At 40.2% G+C, this 22,136-nt stretch overlaps 1 long non-coding RNA gene across 1 annotated transcript in view; it reads right to left on the reverse strand.

Moving 5' to 3' along the window:
• Positions 1-21,062, reverse strand: part of LOC115289020 — a 23,486-nt gene extending 2,424 nt beyond the window's left edge. Inside the window, exon 1 of the long non-coding RNA XR_003907342.1 lies at positions 20,874-21,062. This is a non-coding gene — a long non-coding RNA (uncharacterized LOC115289020). The remainder of the gene's footprint in view (positions 1-20,873) is intronic.
• Positions 21,063-22,136: the final 1,074 nt, after the last annotated feature.

The following is a 22,136-nucleotide window of genomic DNA, read 5'->3' on the forward strand; positions in this document are numbered from 1 at the left end:
GAATGAATTACAGAATCAGCTTGTTAATTTAAAACACATTTATGTTGTTAACATAAAAGTTAACAATATAATATAAAATGTAAAGGTATAATGTATTCATATATATGTATAACATAATGCATAATGTAAAAATCCTGCTGAGAATTTGACTGGATTGAACTATACCTATAGATCAGGGGGAAAATGTACATCTTAACAATACTGAATATTCCAATGCAAGAAAACAGTATATTTCTATTTAAGTATTCTTTCAGTTTTCCCCGTGATGTTTTTTAGTTTTCATTGCACATATGTTACCTTATTTATCCCTAAGAATTTCATATTTTTAGATGGCATTGTAACTGGTATTATATTTTAAATTCTATTTCTCTCTGTTTTTAAATTAATTAACTTATTTTGAGAGAGAGAGAGTGAGAACCAGCAGGGGTGGGGCAGAGAGAGAGGGAGAGAATCCCAGTATGGGGTTCAATCTCACAAACCATGAGATCATGACCTGAGACAAAATCAAGAGTTGGGTAATAACTGACTGGGCCACCCAAGTACTCCTTCAGTCTCAGGAATTATTAATTCTAGTAGCTTTTCTTGTAGATTGCATAGGATTTTCTGCATAGACTATCAGGTCATCTGTAAATAAAGACGTTTTACTTCTTCCTTTCCAGTATGGACACCTTTTGTTTCTTTTTCTTGCCTATTGCACTGGCTAAGACCTCCAGTTCAATGTTGAATATACGTGGTGAAAGCAGACATCCTTTCCTTATTCTGATGTTAGGGGGAAGGTAATCAGTCTTTCACCACTACCAACTATGTTGATTTTTCATAGGTATTTTTTTAAATCAGGTTGCAGAAGTTCCTATCTATTCCTACTTTGAAATGAAATGAAAGGTAGATTTTGTTAAATACCTTTTGTCCCCCTGCCTATTGAGATGCTATCTGGTTTTTCTTCTGTAATGTATTACTATCATCTGTTAAATGGATTGATTTAGAAACGTTAAATCAACCTTGCAATCCTAGGATAAAGCCTACTTGGTCATAATATATTATCCTTTTTATATTTTGTTGGAATCAATTTTCTAAAATTTTGTTTTAAGAAATTTGCATCCGCGTTCATAAGGAACACTGGTGTGTACTTTTCTTACAATGTCTTTGGCTGGCTTTGTGTATTTCCTTTCCTCCTCTTTAATTTGCTGGAAGAGTGTGTAGAGTTAGTACTATTTCTTAAAATTTTTAGTATTATGCTTTTCTTTCTTCTGTTTACTTTGGGTTTCATTTGCTCTTCTTTTTCTGGCTTATTAAATTGGAAGGAAGCTGAGGTTGTTGTTTTGAGACTTTTTATTTTCCCTAATTTAGGCATTTGGTGCTACAGATTTCCCTCTAAGTTCTGCTTCAGTTGTATCCCACAAATCCTGATATATTGTATTTTCATTTCTCTTCATTTCAAAATACTTTTTAATTTCTCTTTAGATTTCTTTGACACATGGGTTAAGAAGCATACTACTTGGTTTTCAAATATTTGAGGTTTTTAAGCTAAGTTTTCCTTATAGATTGCTATTTTAATTTCATTATGGTCTCAGAACATACTTTGACTTAAGTCCTTTAGACTTGTTGTATGGCCCAGAATATGGACTATTTTGGTATGCGACCCGTATGCATTAAAGAAGAATGTGGGTTCTGCCATCTTGGGTGGAAATAGAAACTATCTCAAGACAGTAAGCTGGGACAGCCATAGAGTACATCTTCTTTATTTCCGATCTCTCCATGATGGCTGTACTTTGTTGCCTAATATCCAACATCTTGAGAACAGTTGTTTCATCTATTATGTTTTATGAATTGTGTCCAGTGTGAGGGTAAATCTGCGCTTTGCTGTTCCATCTTAGCCTAAGTGAATGTCTCCATGGGCTTCTTTTAATCTGGTTTTCAACCAATATTCCTTTTAGTCCTACCTTAACCTTCCACTTTGGAAGTACCTGGTTCTGACAGTTTCTAAACCTTTGGGGGAGTTCTAAGATGTCACTGTGCCATTTCCTCACTGCTGGCTCTGGAATCTTATAAATATCCTAGGAGAACTATTAAAGCAGAGTCAGGCAACAGCAGGGACACTGAGATTGGATAATCATGGCTGAGCTGGTCATTTACTCATAAGGCTGCATTATCTGGAATAGAGCCTCAAACCCATATACCAACAAGGGCTCTGGTAGGAAAGGAAATGAGGAAAAAAATGCAGAGCACTCGTGCAAGACAAGGGCAGGCTGAAGCACTGGCACAGCCCACCTTGTTTAGAGATCTCTTCTCTGGTCTCTTCTAGCCATGCAAGAAAGAAGGCCTAGTGTCATCAGCTTTTCCACTCATTCAGAGAAGCTGGAAATTCAGAATATTATGCAAAACTTCCTCTTTTGAAGTCTTGACAACTAATACACATTTTTTAAAATGTGAGCCAACTACGGCCTAGATCTGCCTCATCAGGCTGCTAGTTGGTACCTTTGGATTTTCATATCTGCTCTTCCTTTGCAGATTCCTGCTCTGTTATGCAGGCAACTTGCCCTGCTTCCTCATGTGCCTCTGCTCCCCACACATTGGCTCGCACATGATTCTGAGTTGCCATGCCATCTATGCTGATCCGCATTCCACATGGCCTTGACTCAGTGTCAAAATCTTCCAGTTTCAAATTTTCTGAAGAGAAAATTGTCCAGGTTTGGGCTTATTCACTGTGGTTGGAGGGGGTCAATTAGGATCATATTTACTGACCTCTGGGACTGAGGGTGAGATAGGTTTCTATGGATAGTAAGAAAATGATTGACTTTCTGTGGAAACTAACTGAATCATACAATGGGAGAGCTGGAAATGACCTTAGAAAAACTTGATCAAACTCCATCATATTATATATGAAGAAACTGAAGCTTAGAGAAGCGGAGCAGCTTCTCCAAGTTCAAGGACTTTCTTAGTCAACAGTGAAGCTGAGTCTGGAATTTAAACGCCTAGCCAAATTTTCTTTCCTCTGTGTTCCATAAAAGCAGGAAAATATATCAGTATTCTCAGTGCGATGCATGATGCATAGTAGGTATTCAGTGAATATTTGTTATATAAAAAGATGTATTGAGTTGTTTTCTATAATGGTAGCATACTTAATTTATAAGTTAGAATTAGATTTAGCTACATATAACAGAAAGCCATCAAAACAATGGCTCATACACAGTAAAATTTATTTGACTCTCATGTGAAAGAAGTCTGGAGCCGGAACAGACCTATAGGATATCAACAATGTCTCCACATCCTGATTTCCATTTTGTCATCCTTAGTGCATAGCTTCCATCTTTAAATTTGTCTTAAGGACGTGCCTGGGTGGCTCAATGGGTTGAGTATCCAGCTTCTGCTCAGGTCATGATCTCATGGTTCATGAGTTTGAGCCCCATATCAGGCTTGCTGCTGTCAACCTGTCAGTGTAGAGTCTGCTTTGGATCCTCTGTCCCCCCTCTCTCGGCTCCTCCCCTGCTTGTGCTTTCTCCCCAAATAAATAAATATTTAAAAAAATAATAAATTTGTCTTATGATTGGAGCTCTAGCTATGTACTTGAAATTCAGGATGGAAGAATGTAGAATGGGTCCATGACAAGGTTTCCGGGAAGTGCCACATAACATCTACTTAATTCTCATAGTTTGAAACAGAGACATGTGGTCACACTAGGTTACAAGGGAGGCCAGGAAAAGGAAGTTGGATAAATTGTCTTCTTAACTAAATCTGGGTTTTGTTAAAAAAAATAGGAGGAAAGGGGGGCATCTGGGTGGCTTAGTCAGTTAAGCGTCTGGCTTCAGCTCAGGTCATGATCTTGCAGTTCATGGGTTTGAGCCTCGTGTCAGGCTCTGGGCTGATGGCTAGCTCAAAGCCTGGAGCCTGCTTTGGATTTTTTGTCTCCCTCTCTGACCTTCCCCTGCTCACACTGTCTCTCTCTGTCTCTCCAAAATAAAAAAACATAAAAAAAATTTTTTTAAAAGAAAAGGATTAGGAGGAATGGGTATTTAGTTGACAACTACAAGTGTCTGCCAGAATTGGAGAGTTCATGCCTGATTGAAATGTGTTTCCTGTAGTTTTGATGTGCATGGTAACCAGGGCAAAAGTATGATTGCCTTTAAAGATCTTACCCAAGGAGGGGAGCCTGATTGGTTCAGTCAGTTAAGCATCTGACTTCAGCTCAGGTCATGTTCTCACAGTTCATGAGTTCTATCTCACCTTGGGCTCTGTGCCTGCAGCTCAGAGACTAGAGCCTGCTTCAGTTTCTGTGTCTTCCTCTTTCTCTGCCCTCCCCTGCTTGTGCTCTGTCTTTCTCTCTCTCTCAAAAATAAACAAACATAAAAATTAAAAAAAAAAAGATACTTACCTGATCAGATGCAAACAGACAAAACACTAGTTTGGTTGAGATAATATTCTAATATTCTGGTTTTACTGTTTTAGAAAACACTGATTCAGTTATAGTTCATATTAGTTTAATTGGATTTTATTGACTTTCATGGAAATCTTTTTGAGTGAGTCCACAATAAAAAAAAATGTTTGGTTTCAGTTCAGTACTAAGTTCACAAATTAGTGTGATCCCTTCCAATTTTTGGTTCATAGCTTGGGTCACCTCCAGTTCCTGGCTATGATGTATCTACACGGGGAATTTTGCAATTATGGTGTAGAATAGCAGACATAGGCCAAAGAACTTATTTCTACTTAGGCAGGAGTTTATTAATCCTGTTTTTCTTATGTAGGAACTAGTAATCCTAGTGGTTTTGAATGATTCTAAATTTATCTCTGATTTGGCATGGCTAAAGGCCCCAGTTATGGTAGATGTGCCAAAGTGAATACACTAGCCTGTTTTATTGTTGGTCTGTAATATAAATGCACCCAATTTGAAACTTCTCTGTTCTTACTCTGTTCTACATTTCATGGTTTGAATTTTAACCATGTTAGTTCTAGAACATTATTCTGGATTTTGCTTTGTGTAGAGTCTCAGAAAATATTCTTAGAGATTGCAAGTTCCATTTTGAAAATGGAGTATTAAGGTAATATGGTAAATTTCAGAAATGGAACATGTGTTGGAAGTGTTAGAAATCCTGCTCAAGGAAATACAGCTGATCAGGGCCTTGAGAGAACTGTGGCTCAACATTGCCAGACAGTTTAGTATTTTAGTGAGAAAGAGATCTGACTTCATATGAAAATCCCTACTTTTACATATCAACCCATTTATTTTTTAAAAAAATTTTAAATGTTTTTTATTTATTTTTGAGAGACAGAGAGACACAGTGTGAGCAGGGGAGGGTCAGAAAGGAGACACAGAATCTGAAGCAGGCTCCAGGTTCTGAGCTGTCAGCACAGAGCGTGATGTGGGGCTCGAACCCACGAACCATGAGATCATCACCTGAGCCAAAGCCGGATGCTTAACCAACTGAGCCACCCAGGCGCCCCTCAACCCATTCATTTAAAGAATTAAAATCAATAAATGGGCCACTGCTATGCAGGCCAAGCAAGATACATATCTTTTTTAAAAAAATGATTATTTAAAAATAAATAAATAAACGGAAAAAAATAAAACTAGATTAATTATTGACAATAGCCAAATTATGAAAAGAGCCCAAATGTCCATCAACTGATGAATAAAGATGTGGTATATATATTTTAAAAAATGATTATTTATTATTGAGAGAAACAGAGCATGAGTGGGGGAGGGGCAGAGAGAGGAGAGACAGGGAGAGATAGTGAGAGACAGAGAGAGACAGAATCCAAAGCACGCTCCAGGCTCTGAGCTGTCAGGACAGAGCCTGATGCGGGGCTTGAACCCACAAACCGTGAGATCATGAGCTGAGCCAAAGTCAGACAGTTAACTGACTGAGCCATCTAGGCACCCCATATTCTTGAGCAACTGGTTTGCAGGGTCTGACTTAAATGTTTTGCATTTTTCCATGTCTCTTTTGCTTCACTTGGTGATTCTGTCCTTATTCTTTTGAATAAAAATGTTGACAAAATATTTGAAAGTGGCTTCCTACTTTCATTGGTATCATACCATTGCCTAAGATTCAAACTGTATATTCTTCTCATTGTCTAGGAAAGAATAATTCAATGAGAAGATGATGTTAACAAGGCCAGGAATCTAGTTTTCTGGCTATGGTTATATGCTTCTCAGAACAATTGGCCATTCCTATGAAATTCTGGTAAATTTGCACATATAACCACTGGTTGTATAGTGAAAAAGCAAGAAGATCTAATGGTGCATTACAATCCACCCCACAAAACCAATCAAGTAGCAGCTCTGTGTGTTTTTGTGCTAGTTATTTATTTTCCAAAATGCATTCAGTGAAGACCAATTGTGTGCTAGACCTGTGGTAGGGTGGCAGGTGAAAGGCAGAGTAGGTGCATGCATTCTCTAGGTTTTACCTGCTTATTTTAAGGGTATTGAGAATTAAAGGGAAGGAGGCCTTTGCCCCTGGTCATAAGCTGTGAGGGTGGAAGCCACTGTGAAGCCACAGCAGACAGTTTCTTCATCAGGAGAAAGCTGGTCTGAGCGAACAAAGCCAACATGCTGAGAGGTGCGTTATCTCTCACCTGAATATTGAACTGCTTTGACTTGTCTCCCTGCTTCCACCCTTGCTCTCAGAATACAGGAACTGGGGTGACTTTTAAAATAAAAGTTAAATGTCACTCCTTTGCCCCAAACCCTGCTTTGGGTCCCCATCTCACACTGAGTTTTAAAAAACAACAACAAGTAAATATGGCTCCCAGATGACCTGGCCCTTTGGCTTCTCTGCCCTCATTTCCCACACATATCCACCCTAACACAGCTGTTCCTCCAAAATGCCTGGCAAGACCTTTGCACTAGCTGTTCCCTGTCCCCAGGAAACACTTCCTGAAAGACTAATGCTGTCCACTCCTCCAAACTATGCTCAAATCTTACCTTCTTATTGACGTTTTGTTTAATAGGTCAGTCAAATATGATGCCTAACTTGACCCAAGTTCTGAATCTTATCCATACAGATATCATCAGGGTCTTAACAAGATTCAGTCTTTCATTAATATATATCCTAAATGCCACTATGGCATGCCCTTGCTCTAGCAGTTTGATCTGTCTAGTAAAAAAGACAATAAGGCTAATCAGGACTTAGGCTAAGTTGGATAAAATTCAATACTCTTTCCTTCTGTGAGCCTTAACCAGGACAATTATCTCTCTCTCTTTTTAAGTAATCTCTATACCCAATGTGGGGCTTGAACTCATAATACTGAGGTCAAGAGTTGCACACTCCACTGACTGAGCCAGCCAGGCACCCCAAACAGGATAATTCTTAATTTCACTCAAAGTCATTGGTCATATTGCTCCACACCCTATAAATCTATGAGATAAAAATAAAAATAAGTCATAGTTATTACTATATAATAGCAATAATGGTAATTGTTATAGTAATAAAATAGTATATTTTCAGTGTGCCAGGTACTGTTATAAATGGCTATATATAGTCATTCATTTTATCCTCACAATAATCTTTGATGTTGATGCTTTAATATTCCATTTATGGGGCACCTGGGTGGCTCAGTTGGTTAAGTGTCCAACTTTAGCTCAGGTCATGATCTCACCACTAGTGGGTTCAAGCCCTGTGTCAGGCTCTGAACTGTCAACACAGAGCCTGGAGCCTGCTTCTGAATCTCTCTCTCTCTCTCTCTCTCTCTCTCTCTCTCTTTCTCTCTCTCTCTTTCTCTCACTGCCCCTCCCCCACTCACTCTCTCAATCTCTCTCTCTCTCACTGCCCCTCTCCCACTCACACTCTCTCTCTCTCAAAAATGAATAAATGTAAAAAAAATTCCATTTATTAGTGAGGAAATTGAGGCGCAGAGATAGTAAGGAAACAATCTAAGTTCCCATAGCTAATGAGTCACAGAAAGAACCACAATTTAAAGTCAGGCATTAGGATTCAGAGTCTATGGTACTTTGGTTTTTAGATAATAAAGGGCCCACTTCGAACTGGTTTGACTCAAACAGTCCCTGGGTAGGCCTTGCTTCAGGCCCAGCTCTACTCAAGTGCTCAAAGCTATCAGGATTTGGTGGCTCTTCTTTCTTGTTTGGGTCATTTTTAGGCAGCCTCTTTCCACATGGTGACCCCAGCACTGCTAGGCCCACATCATTATCAGCTTCAAGTTCATAAAAGACAGAGAATGTAGGTCTAATGATTCCAACATACATTTTAGGACTGAGTCTCGTGAGTAATGAATTCCTAACTAAACAGTTCACTGTAGTACCAGGATAGAATATCCTGATAGTCCAGGTCTTGACCTTGCAGCAATCAGTTCACTGATGGTGGATTTATGAAAGCCAGGTAGGCCAAGAGTGGTAAGGAGCTGTTCTGCTAAATAAAGATTAATGGATTCTGTTAAAGCAGGTGGATGGGTAACAGGCAAGAAAATATATTGTGAGGCCACTGTAGATAGGTAAGTACTGGGCTTTGTTTGTTTGTTTACTTATTTATTATTTATGTGTTTTTTGTTTTATTTTTTGTTTTTGTTTGTTTACACATAAGGAACCTGAGGTTCATAGAGGCTAAATTATCTGCCCAAGACTATAGACCTACGGAGTGGTAGGTCACAGCTTGAATTCCAAAGCTTATGCCATGTTGCCATGAAAAGATAAACTAGAAGTGATTAAAGGGCAGGGGGTAGGGTGGTACTTAGGGTCAGAAGCCTGGCTCCCTGTTAAGACACACTGTCACTTTTTCTTGCCTTTGAGTTTAGCCCCCTGTGGTTCCAATTCCATGGCCACCAGCACTGGTTTTGTAGAGGAGAGGACTTGGGGGGTGACTCAGATGGGTGGGGGAGTAGAGCTTCCTTGAAATGGCAAACCCGGTGACCTGGAGGAACCTTGCGTCTGCAGGCTAATCTGACTAATTTTAGGCTGTTAATCAGCCTCTGGCATTATTTTTCACTCCAGAAATTCCCCAGTTTTATTTACACTGAGTGACTTAGTCTTTTCACAGACCACATCATCTCCTTATTTTTGGTTATTTAAAAACCCACCAGCCCCAAAAGCTTCTCAGAAAGCTACACTAGAAACCGAGGCATAGCCCAGGGATGAGCATCTACACCTTCAAAGACAAGGAGACGCTGGAGGCCAGAAGGCTTCCTTCCTTCCCTCCTTCCTTTCTACCTTCCTGCCTTTCTGCCTCCTTAAAAATCTTCATTCTTAATTTGCTTGGCTTATAGTCATTAGCAGTCACTAAGCATCTATTAGAAGTCAGAATTTTTATGAAAAGTTTAAAGGAAGAGAGGATATGTTTTTAGAAAGATGGCCATAATTTACTTCCAAAAAGCTCAGCATAGACAGAGAATCTTAAGTTTGTGCTATTTGTTTTAAGTTCTAACTCCCAGGGTAGCCGCTCTTGCCAAGAACACACAGTTCAGAGCAGTCCAGAGGAGGGTTTAAGATGGTGAAGTGGTAGGGGTTCCCTGGGCTTGCCTCCTCCCTCTAACTCAGCCAATTCAACATCAAATCATTTTGAACACCTAGGAAATACATCTGAGGATTAAGAGAACAATCTGCATAATTTGAGAGAGAACCTAGCAGGTACAAAGTGTGGAGAGGTGAATTGGGAAAGAGAAAAGTCAAGGTGCCACAGAAGGCAGGGAGCCCTTTTCATGGAGAGGAGGAAAAAGGGAGAGAGAGTATTGTGTTGGGTTTGCGCAAGAAAAGCGCTTCCCCCAAACCACTGAGTGGGGAATCTGGAGGAATGGACTATCACAAATTTTTGTAAACAGCAAGCTCAAATTCTGAGGTTTTGGAAGTTAGTGCCATTTGCCAGAGTCGATCAGGATGGGCAGTGGTGCTCCTGGGGAGAAGGGGGACAGACAGTGGACAGTGTGGTGTGGGGCTCCCCTGGGTCACACTGAGAGAGATGCTTCCTTCCTGGAGTGCATTTGGAAGATGGTAGAGTGCCTCTCCAAGGACAAAAGACCTGGCTGGTGCCTTTGAGTAGCCGTTCAACAGCAAAGGACAGAGGCACGTGCAGAGGGTGGATAACCTGGTCGCAGCTTCTAGCTGTGCTTCACCATAAACTCCAGGCACCGGGCAGCTGTGTGGCTGATTTTTTGGGACAGAATGACAGCAGGCTCAGTGTTGCAAGCCTTTCCTCCAGAGAGGGGAGCAAGTTGGTGCATTGCCCGGTTTTTCAAGATTTGGAGTTTTGAATCCCAGCCACTCCGTCAGAGATAAAACACAGGAGAGCTGTGGTGCCTGGCTTGTCCACAGCCGGGTCACAGATGGTTGAGGACGGGGATTTGATGGAAACATGAGAGATAGGAGGGGAGACTGTGCCCTTGTTTGTGAGGGTTTCCTGACCAGCAGCTGGCCTGATCTTCCCATCCCAGGTGGGGGAGAGCTGGGTGAGCCCATCTTCCCATGACCCCCAACAGAATGGTGGGACTCGATTTTTTTTTTGTTATGTATTTTATTTTGAGAGAGAGAGAGAGACAGAGAGTGAGTGGGGGGAGGGGCAGAGAGAGAGGGAGACATGGAATGTAAAGCAGGCTCTAGGCTCTGAGCTCTCAGCACAGAGCCTGACATGGGGCTCGAACCCCCAGACCATGAGATCATGACCTGAGCTGAAGTCAGATACTTCACCGACTGAGCCACTGAGGCGCCTGAAGGTGGGACTTAATTGAACAACACAGTGCCTCCAGTGGAGTCTGGAGCCACTTATACCAAACCCCACCCCCTGCACCCTGCAGGGGCATCTTTACTAGGGTAGCTCTGACTGTGAACCAACGCAGGGGGCCTCTCCCCCAGAGGACCAATACAGATACCCCGCATATACCACATCTACTGATCAGAGTGCTCCAAAACATCAGCTTCAGTTCTGATGGAAATAGGACCAGGCCTTTTAAAAATCTTTTCTTTTCTTTTCTTTCTTTCCTTTTTAAAAATTTATTTATTAATTTATTTTGAGTCAGGCTTATAGTTTTTGTTCTTTTGTTTGTTTGGTTTTTTATTTGTTCCTTTTTCTTTTCCCTTTTTTGGATCTGGATTTTTTTTTTAAAAAATCAGGCTTATTTTAACAAACAAATGAAAGCGCACCTAGGTAAAGGTCCAAACACTCCCCACTGTAAGCAAGGAGGAACTCTGCAGAGCACTGACCTCAGGGAAGAGCAGGCAAATCATAATAGCAGAGTGCACACAGTATACGCCAGGGACACTTCCTGAAGCGCCAGGCCTTGGACAGTGTATGACTCCTTCTTAATATAGTATTACTCTTAGGAGCAGGAAACATAACAAGCTTTCATAACATGCAAAGACAGAAACCTAGACAAAATGACAAGATGGAGGAATTTTCCCCAAAAGAAAGATCAAGAAGAAACCACAATCAGGAATTTGCTCAAAACAGATACAAGCAATATATTTAAACAAGAATTTAGAACAACAGTCATAAGAATACTCGCTGAGAATGAAAAAAAGCATAGAAAACACCAGAGAAAACTTTGCTACAGAAATAAAAGACCTAAAAACTGGTTAGGTCAAAATAAAAAATGCTATACTGATATGCAAAACTGACTGATATAATCACAATGAGAAGAGAAGACACAGAGGAACAAATAGGAGATATAGAAGATAAAATTTTGGAAACTAATGAAGCTGAAAAGAAGAGGGAAAGGAAACTATTAGATCATGAATATAGATTTAGGGAACTCAGTGGTTCTAGAAAGTGCAATAATATCCATATCATAGGAGTCCCAGAAGAACAGTGGGAAAAGGGGGCAGCAGGTTTATTTGAACAAATGATAGCTGAGAACTTTCCTGACCTTGGGAAGGAAACAGGCATTCAAGCCCAAGAGGCACAGAGAACTCCCTTCAAAAGTTGTAATCACACCACAACATACCATAGTAAGACTTGCAAAATACAAAGATAAAGAAAGAATTCTGAAAGAAGCTTAGGAACAAAAGGTCCTTAACCTATAAGGGTAGACACCTAAGGCTGGCATCAGACCTGTCCACAGAAACTTAGCAGGTCAGAGGGAATGGCATAATATATTCAATGTGCTAAATGGGAAAAATATGCAGCCAAGAATACTTTATCCAGTAAGACTGTCATTCTGAATATAAGGAGAGATAAAGAGTTTCCCAGAAAAAAACTAGTGGAGTTTGTGAATGCTAAACCAGCTCTGCAAGAATTATAAAAGTGGATCTTTGAACAGGAAAAAGAGACCAAAAGAAACAAATCCTAGAAAGGAACAGAGACAATCTACAGGAACAGCAACTTTATAGGTAATATAATGGCACTAAATCTATATCTATCAATAATTACTCTGAATGTAAATGGACTAAATGCTCCAATCAAAGGACACAGGGTATCAGAATGGATAAAAAAACATGTCCTATTAATATGCTGCTAACAAGAAACTCATTTTAGATCCAAAAATACCTCCAGACTGAAAGTGAGGGGATGGAGAACCATTCAACATGCGAATGGACATCAAAACAAAGCTGGAGTAGCCATACTTACACCAGACAAACTAGATTTTAAATCAAATAATGTATTAAGACATGAAGAAGGGCACTATATCAAAATAAAGGATTCTACCTGACAAGAAGATCTAACAATTGTAAACATTTATGCCTCTAAGTTGGAAGCACCCAAATATATAGATTAATTAATAAGAAACTTAAAGTAGCTATTGTTAATAATATGATGATAGTAGGAGACTTTAACACCCCAATTATAGCAATGGACAGATAACCCAAGCAAAAGATCAACAAGGAAACACAATAGCTTTGAATGACACAGTGGACCAGATGAACTTAGCAGATACATTCAGAGCATTTCTCCCTTAAAAGGCAGAAAACATATTCTTTTTCAGTGCACATGGAGTATTCTCCAGAATAGATCACATATTGGTCACAAATCAGGCCCCAACTAGTACCAAAAGATTGAGATTATACCATGCATATTTTCAGACCACAGCATATGAAACTTGAAGTTAACCATAAGAAAAAAATTGGAAAGCCCCCAAATCCATAGAGGTTAAAGAACACCCTACTAATGAATGAATGGGTTAACCAGGAAATTAAAGAAGGAATTAAAAAATACATAGAAGTCAATAAAATGAAAACACAACAGTCCAAAACCATTGGGATGCAGGAAAAGGGGTCACAGAGGGAAATACATAGCAATAAAGGGCCTCCTCAATAAGCAAGAAAAGTCTCACATAACCTAAACTTACACCTAAAGGAGCTAGAAAAAGAGCAGCAAATAAAGCCCAAAACCACCAGAAGAAAGGAAATAATAAAGATTAGAGCAGAAATAAATGATATAGAAGCTAAAAACAAACCAAAACCAACCCAGTGGCATGGATTAAAGGCACTAGGAGCTGGTTCTTCAAAAGAATTAACAAAATTGATACCCCCTAGCCAGACTTATTAAAAATAAAAGAGAAAGGACCCAAATAAATAAAATCATGAATGAAAGAGGAGCAATCACAACCAACACTGCAGAGATACAAACAATAATAAAAGACTATTATGAACAGTCATATGCCTACAAAATTGGGCGATCTGGAATAAGTGAATAGATTTCTAGAAACATATAAAATATTAAAACTGAAATAGGAAGAAACAGTAAATTTGAACAGACCCATAACCAGCAAAAAATAAATAAATAAATAAATAAATCAGTAATCAAAAATATTCCAACAAATAAAAGTCCAGGGCCAGATGCCTTGCCAGAGGAATTCTACCAAATACTTAAGAAGAATTAATACCTATTCCTCTGAAACTGTTTCAAAAAAAAAATGGAAATGGAAGGAAAACTTACAAATTCACTCTATGAGGCCAGCATTACCTTGATTCCCAAACCAGACAAGGACTAAGCTAAAAAAGAGAATTACAGACCAATATCCCTCATGAACATGGATGCAAAAATTCTCAAGAAGACACTACAAATAGAATCCAACAGTACATTAAAAGAATTAATTATTCACCACAAACAAGTGGGATTTATTCCTGGGCTGCAGGCATGGTGCAATATCTGCAAATCAATCAACGTGATATACCACGTTAATGAAAGAAAGGATAAAAACCACATCATACTCTCAATAGATACAGAAGAAACATTTGACAAAATACAACATCCTTTCTTGATAAAAAGCCCTTAAGAAAGTAGAGAAAGAAGGAACATACCTCAATAGCATAAAGGCCATATACAAAAGACCCACAGCTAACATCATCCTCAATGGGGTAAAGCTGAGAGCTTTTCCCCTAAGGTCAGGAACATGACAGGGATGTCTACTCTCACCAGTGTTGTTCAACATAGTGCTGGAAGTCCTAGCCACAACAATCAGACAACGAAAAGAAATAAAGGGCATACAAGATTGGCAAGGAAGGAGTCAAACTTGACTCTTTGCAGATAACACAACACTCTATGTAGAAAACCCAAAAGACCCCCAAAATTGCTAGAACTGACACCTGAATTCAGCAGTCACAGGATATAAAATCAAAGCATGGAAATCTATGGCATTTCTATACACCAATAATGAAACAACAGAAAGAGAAATCAAGGCATTGATCCCATTAACAGTTGCACCAAAAACCATAACATACCTAGAAATAAACCTAAGCAAAGAGGCTAAAAATCTGGATTCTGAAAACTACAGAACCCTTATGAAAGAAATGAAAGACAACACAAAGAAATGGGAAAACATGCCATGCTCATGGGTTGGAAGAACAAATATTGTTAAAATGTTGATACTACCCAAAGCAATCTACACACTCAATGCAATCTCTATCAAAATAATGCTAGCATTCTTCACAGAGCTAGAATAAACAATTCTAAAATTTGTATAGAGCCAGAAAGATCCTGAATGGCTGATATAAGGTTGGAAAGGAAAAGCAAAGCAGGAGGCATCACAATTCCAGACTTCAAGCTATATTACAGAGCTGTAGTCATCAAGACAGTATGGTATTGGCACAAAAATAGACACACAGATCAATGGAACAGTATAGAGAACCCAGAAAAGAACCCACAGCTATATAGTCAACTCATTTGTGACAAAGCAGGAAAGAATATCCAATGGAAAAAAGACAGTCTTTTCCACAAATGGTGTTGGAAAAACTGGACAGTGACATGCAAAAGAATGAAATTGGACCACTTTCTTACACCAAACACAAAAATAAATTCAAAATGGTTGAAAGACCTAAATTTGAGACAGGAAACTATCAAAATCCTTGAGGAAAACATAGGCAACAACCTCTTTGACTTTGGCTGTAGCAACTTCTTTTTTTTTAATTTTTTAAATGTTTTTTATTTATTTTTGAGAGACAGAGAGAGAGTGTGATCAGGGGAGGGTCAGAGAGAGAGGGAGACACAGAATCTGAAGCAGGCTCCAGGCTCTGAGCTGTCAGCACAGAGCCTGACGCAAGGCTCGAACCCACGAATCGTGAGATCATGACCTGAGCCGAAGCCGGATGCTCAACTGACTGAGCCACCCAGGGTCCCCATGTAGCAACTTCTTACTGGACCTGTCTCCACCAAGAGAAAAAACAAAAGCAAGTTGAACTATTGTAACTTCACTAAGATAAAACTCTTCTGCAGAGTGAAGGAAACAATCAACAAAACTAAAAGGCAACATAAGGAATCAGAGAAGATATTTGCAAATTACACACCAGATAAAGGGTTAGCATCAAAATCTATAAAGAGCATATCAAACTCAGCACCCCTAGAATAAATAATCTAGCTAAGAAATGGGCAGAAGACATGAACAGACATATGTCCAAAGAGGACATCCAGGTGGCTAAGAGACACATGAAAAAATGCTCAACATCATTCACCAACAGGGAAATACAAAGCAAAACCACAATGAGATACCACCTCATACCAATCAGAATGGCTAAAATTAACAACTCGGGAAACAAGAAATGTTGACAAAGAGGAGCTGTCTTACGCTGTTGGGAATTTAAACTGGAACATCTACTCTGGAAAATAGCAGGGAGGTTCCTCAGAAAGTTAAAGATAGAACTACCCTTTATGTATATATTCCATTATGTATATATTATTATTATACTTCCAAAATATATATAATACTTATATATGTATTATAAATATAATATATATTATGTATATATATAATGGAATATTACTCAGCATCAAAAAGAATGAAATCTCACCATTTGCAAAGACATGGATGGAACTAGACTGTATTATGCTAAGTGAAATAAGTCAGTCAGAGAAAGACAAATACCATATGATTTCACTCATATGTGGAATTTAAGAAACAAAACAGATGAACATAGTGGAAGGGAAGGAAAATAAGATAAACACAGAGAGGGAGACAAACCATAGGAGACTCTTAACTATAGAGAACAAACTAAGGGTTGCTGGAGGAAATGTGTGGTGTGGGGGGGTGCTAAATGGGTGATGGTACTGAGGAGGGCACTTGTGATGAGCACTGGGTGCTGTATGTAAGTGATGAAACACTAAATTCTACTCTTGAAACAAATAATTCACTATGTGTTAACTAACTTGAAGTCAGATAAAATCTTAGAAGAAAAAAGAAAGAAAAAAGAACACACAGTCCAGGTCGCAGCCAGGTTCATGCTAACCAGAAAGTTCAGGCAGCTACTAAAGCACTAATACTATCCGTACCTTACTCAAAGCCTGATGCTTCAGTAATTAGCATAGTGAATCAGCATAGTGAAAAAGGAGTTATATTGGTTAAAGTAGTAGATAGTAGCTTGCATAATAAAAGTGGGCCTCAGTTTGATGAATTGAATATATTTGAGGTGCGTGCATAGATGGGCTAAAATGTTTCAGAGCCACTTGCATAAACGGGAGAAGACATGATTACAGCCTGCAGCCGGCATCCTTAGAGCAGGCAACAGGCACTTGATCCTTAAATGGTCTTACATCTAGCTACTGCTTTAGGAGGATGTCTGGTTACCTAATGCCACCTGTCCAAGTAGCAGAATCTTGTTTCTGGAATGCTGTCTTGTCTTTCTCAGATAAATCTTTCACATGAAGTGGTGGTCAAAGCACTTCAAAGGGTAGCAAGCTAACTTCACCAGGCTTATTGAACAGGGTTCATGAATGGCTTTGTGTTTGTTATTAAAGTGTTTTTTAGTAAATGTGTGTATAGGCGGCAGAGTTTGGTTTGAGGTTTCCCATCAGCGTTAACTGGATGGGGATGGTGTGGGGAAGCACTGAATCCTCAAGCACCTCTGACTTCTTCAGGAGCTACTGTTTCCACCCAAAACAAGCAATGTTGTGTGTAACCAAATTGGCTTAGGTCAGTTTTCAAAAACTCCCTCTGAGTTATTTGCATTTTAGCTGGGAAGATTAAGGACTGGAATAACAATTGGAAAAAACACAAGTCAAAAAGGGATACCTTATACTGCATACACAGCACAGGCAGGAAAAGGAGGACTTCAGAAATGACAGGAAAAAGTGAGCAGGGTTTTTTTTTTCTTTGTTTTTGTCAGCTTTCTTGAAATATAATTTATATGACATGGGGGTATCTGGGTGGCTCAGTAGGCTGAGCTTTGGATGATGGCTCAGGTCGTGATGTTAAGGTTTGTGAGTCTAAGCCCCATGTCAGGCTTCTCACTGTCAGCTGTCCGCTTCAGATCCTCTGTCCTTATCTCTTTCTGCCCCACCCTGCATTTGTGCTTCCTCTCTCGCTCTCAAAAAAAAAAACATTAAAAAAAAAAAATTTTTTTTTTTTTAATGTTTTTTTACTTATTTTTGAGAGACAGAGAGAGACAGCATGAACAGGGGAGGGTCAGAGAGAGAGACACACACAGAATCCAAAGACAAGCTCCAGGATTTGAGCTAGCTGTCAGCACAGAGCCAAACACAGGGCTCAAAATCATGAACCATGAGATTACAACCTGAGCCGAAGTCAGACGCTCAACCAACTGAACCACCCAGGCACCCCTAAAACATTTTTAAGTATAATTTTTATAACACAAAATTTGCCCATCTCAGGTGCACAATTTGATGAGTTTTGATAAATGTATACACACCTGCATAGCCACCATCAAAATCAAGGTATAGAACATGTCCATCACCCCCTAAAGCTCCTTCTTTCCCATTTGTAGTCCATCCCTTTCCCTCACCTCATGGCCCTCGACCACCACTGTCACCATAGTTCTGCCTGTTAAAAAGAACCCCATATAAAAGAGGTGCAGTTTGTGGTCTTTTGAGAGTGGCTTCTCTCATTTGGCATAATGCAGTGTGTATCAGTAGCTCATTCCTTTTCATTGCTGGGTAGTGCTCCACCGAATGGACATACCATAATTTATCATTTCACCAAATGGTGGACATCTGGACTCTTTCCAGTTGTGACTATCATGAGTGAAGCTGATATCTATGCATATTCACATTTATGTTTTTATATGGACGTACGTGTTCATTTCTCTTAGGGGTGGAATTGTTAGGCCACATGGTGAGTATATATTTAAATTTATGAGAAATAGTCATATTGGTTTACATTTAAAGATTACAAAATTTTCTTTAATGGAAGTGTAGTTGGCATACAATACTATATTCATTTTAGGTGTGTAACAGTGATTTGACATTTATATGCACATTGTGAAATGCTCACCATGGTAAGTATAGTTTCCATCTGTCATCACATAAAAGTTATTGCAATATTATCGACTATATTCCCAATGTGGTCCTTTTCATCCCTGTGACTTATTTATTTTATAACTTGGAGTTTGTACATCATATTATTTTTTAAAGAATCTGTACTCCCACCAGCAAAGTATGATACAGTTTATTATTCCACAGCTTCACCAATATTTGGATTTTTAATCTTAGCCATTTTAAAGGGTGTGTAGTGGTGTGTTCTTGTGGCTTTATCTGAATCTCCTTAACGACTAGTGATGATTAGCTTCTTTGTGTGTATTTATTTTTCATTTGTGCTCTACACCCCAGTGTTCACCTTTAATTGGGAGATTCATATTTGTTGACACCTAGTTTACTGAAATATTTTTGAATTTGAATCCATCAACACCCCCCTATAAAGTATTCAACTAATCTTGTGATTACTTATTATTTTGAATGACATCAAACCTCTATTTTTCAGGCTGCTGTCCCTCATCCATCTCCAGCCCCCTAACCCCCTATATACTACATACATGTTTCCCTCAGAAGCAGTCATGTTCTTCCATGGCCCCGTGACTGTCTCAGAGGGGCACTTCATGGTCTGGGCCAATGATCTGTTTCCTGGGATTTTTAGACTAAAATGGAAATAGCCTAGTCTTTCTTTGGTGGTTGACACTGTAAGCTGTATAATTTGTGGCCTTTTAAAAATTTTCTGCCTTTTGGGTTATAATGGACATCTGTCTTGTGTGGCTTCCCAAATCTTGTGAATATTTCCACATTTTGATGTACCATATTTTATGAATCTTGCCACCTCAAGGTAGGATCCAAAAGCCACAATCAAACAAACCAAACTGCTTTTCCGAGCTTCCTCTGCAGAACGGGTGTACAATGGTGGCGTAAATTATCCTGACCGGATCATCCTGTGCGGGACTTTAGGAATGACGTGAGTAAGCAGTTTGGCTAAGTGGGCTCCATCCTGATGGCTCTGATGGATGGGGGAGCCAGAGTGGCTCTGGAGTGGGTAGCAGTTCCAAACTGATGTCAGGTCTTTTGCTGGGTTCTGGGAGTTGCTCTAGGAAGCTCAGCCTAAAGCCTGTTACTCCATACTCAAAATGATTTGGTGAGCTCACCACTTACCGAGTAAGTGGCACAGCTGGGCACTGACTCCACCTGAGTGGTGCTATGACCAGTCAGAATAGAAGTGGCTGTGAGCAGCCAGGAAGACCATGTGGGTGCATGCCAGCTGAGTGTCTGAGGACAACTAGGCACTTTCAAACATCCCTTTCTCCTGAAAGCATATAGATTTTGTTGCCTATAACAATTTGGAGAAAACTCAGGAGAAAAAGAGTCTTTAATGAGAGAGAAGCTGTAAGTTGGTTTACAAAAAGCAGTAGAGAAAAGTGGCAGAGTCCACTGCACTCTATCACTCTCAAGGCCCAACGGGGTCTCTTCTCTTCCCCAGCTGCTATTTCATGAGACTCCCCTGCATCCTTCCTAAACCCCCTCCTCGGACTTAAATTGATTGAACTGTTTCTGACTCTTCCAAGTTAGACATCCTAAAATAAACAGCAGAGCAGAGCGCTTTGGTGGCTTCTTGGTGGGAGCGAACAAGGGAAATGTCGTTAGATCTTGGGAGTTCCAAACAGGAGAGGAGACTGCTGAGGCCACATGGCCTTCGTGAAAAGCAGTGTGTTCCAGTATCACTCTAAAATGCTATTTTGGAACTGATTTGTCCCTTTCCTCTTGTAGAGAGGTCATTCCAGTGGCCTTTTCCACCCCATCCCCTCCTAGGCCTCGGTTCACCAGGGGACAGAACAACAGGATACAGGCGACAGTGCAGAGAGAAGAGAGCTTGTGTGGCTAGGCCGGCGAACTTGATGACATGGTGCCTCCAAGGAACAAATTGACTCAAAAGACTCACTGTGCGTAGGAGACGCTCCCACCTTTCTTTCCTTAAAGAGACTGGAAATTAGTAAATTCAGTAAGAACCATGAAGCAATCGGGGCTCAGGAGCTGCTGTTGAGTGACGACTAATTTAATAAAGAGCATTTTCAGGCAGGCTCTTTGCTGCCGCTTAAGGGCAGACCCCGAAACAGAGATTTGAGTGCAAGTACATTACTGAGGAGACTTATTCTAGGAAAGGTCTATAAGAGAGGGAGCGAGGGAGATGGGACGGGAAGGCAGCCAACGTGTGCGCTCTATCAAGCAAGTTACCCGCATGTGTAAAGGGAGCTAGGCCTCCTTCAGGTACAGTGGGGGCCAGTGCAGAAAATGTACCTTCTACAGACGCTCCCCAAGAGGCAAGGTTGCTGCGGTATTTGCACAGCAGCTCCTGTAAGTCACTGCTGGAGGGCCGCTGCTGCTGGCAGCGCTGGGTGTTACCGATCTGGGAGAGCAAGCTGCGGCTGGCAGGGAAGCCTCGAGGCAGAGGTGTCGGCGGGCAGCTGGAGTTGGGCGGCTGCCCTGAAATGGCTGGCAGAGGGAAATGGGTGTGGCTTGCAGCTCTGCGCAGGCGCATTTGCTCCACACCTTCGCGTGTCTGCCTGCCGTACCCGGGAGGCGCCCTTTTCCCTAGGAGAGGTCCCCGGGGGCAGTGACGCGTTCACAGTCAGGGACATTCAAACTGATTTGGGATTGGAGATCAATGGCAGAAACACCTGAATTCTCTGTACAATGATTGCTTAAAGCCCATCTCTTCCGTTTGACGGTAAGCTTTATGAGGGCGTATCACTGTGTTATCGTCACACTCTGGCATGGTACCTAGCACACAGCTGGACCTCAGTACATTTTCACCGAACGGGTGTTGCATAACTAGACACAATGTGAGGTACTGCTAGACGTGTAAAATTTAGGAAAATCTGAATGTGCACAACATTAAAAAACTTAATAGTTTATAGCTCCAGCATGTCATGGTTGGCTTCTGAATATATTACTGGGTGACAAGCAAGTTGAGTTGCTCATAAAATTATTAATTGGTATGTTTAGAGGTCTAACGACCTTGCAAAACATTAGAGGATTTTTTTTTTAACTCAAAAAATTCTGAAGAGGGGAAAGAAAAAGCTGATTTTTCAGCTGTTTGTTTTCTTTTCCCTCCCAACACTCTGAGGTTTCTATGTGCTATTAAAAAGAGGCCAAGAATCCCTGGCTTGGGTTCCATCTTTCCTTGGGGCAGAAGTAACCCCTTTAGGCCTCCAGGGTCTTTCCAGTCTGCAGATTCTTCAAATATGGGCTGGCCAACTCAGAAATGATCTATTTTGTTGACCAACCTCAAGCACATGTGTTATTTGTGGAGAAATAGTTTTTGAAAGAAAGGCTGCACAGTTTGCATTTGAAAGAGAGGTGGATATTTTCAGAAGCTACTGTGGGAGGGGAGAGTGATATTTGCACTCACATGGAGAGCCTTCGAGCTTGGTTTTTATGGGGAACCTCATCTATTTCTTCCTCCCTCCCTTCCTCCCTCCTTCCTTTCTTTCTCTCTCCCTTTCTTTCTTTCTAAAACATTTTAAAGATGTTTACTTATTTTTGAGAGAGAGAGGAACA

This window comes from Suricata suricatta, chromosome 4 (genome assembly GCF_006229205.1).
Source record: "Suricata suricatta isolate VVHF042 chromosome 4, meerkat_22Aug2017_6uvM2_HiC, whole genome shotgun sequence".
NCBI classification, from domain to species: Eukaryota; Metazoa; Chordata; class Mammalia; order Carnivora; family Herpestidae; genus Suricata; species Suricata suricatta.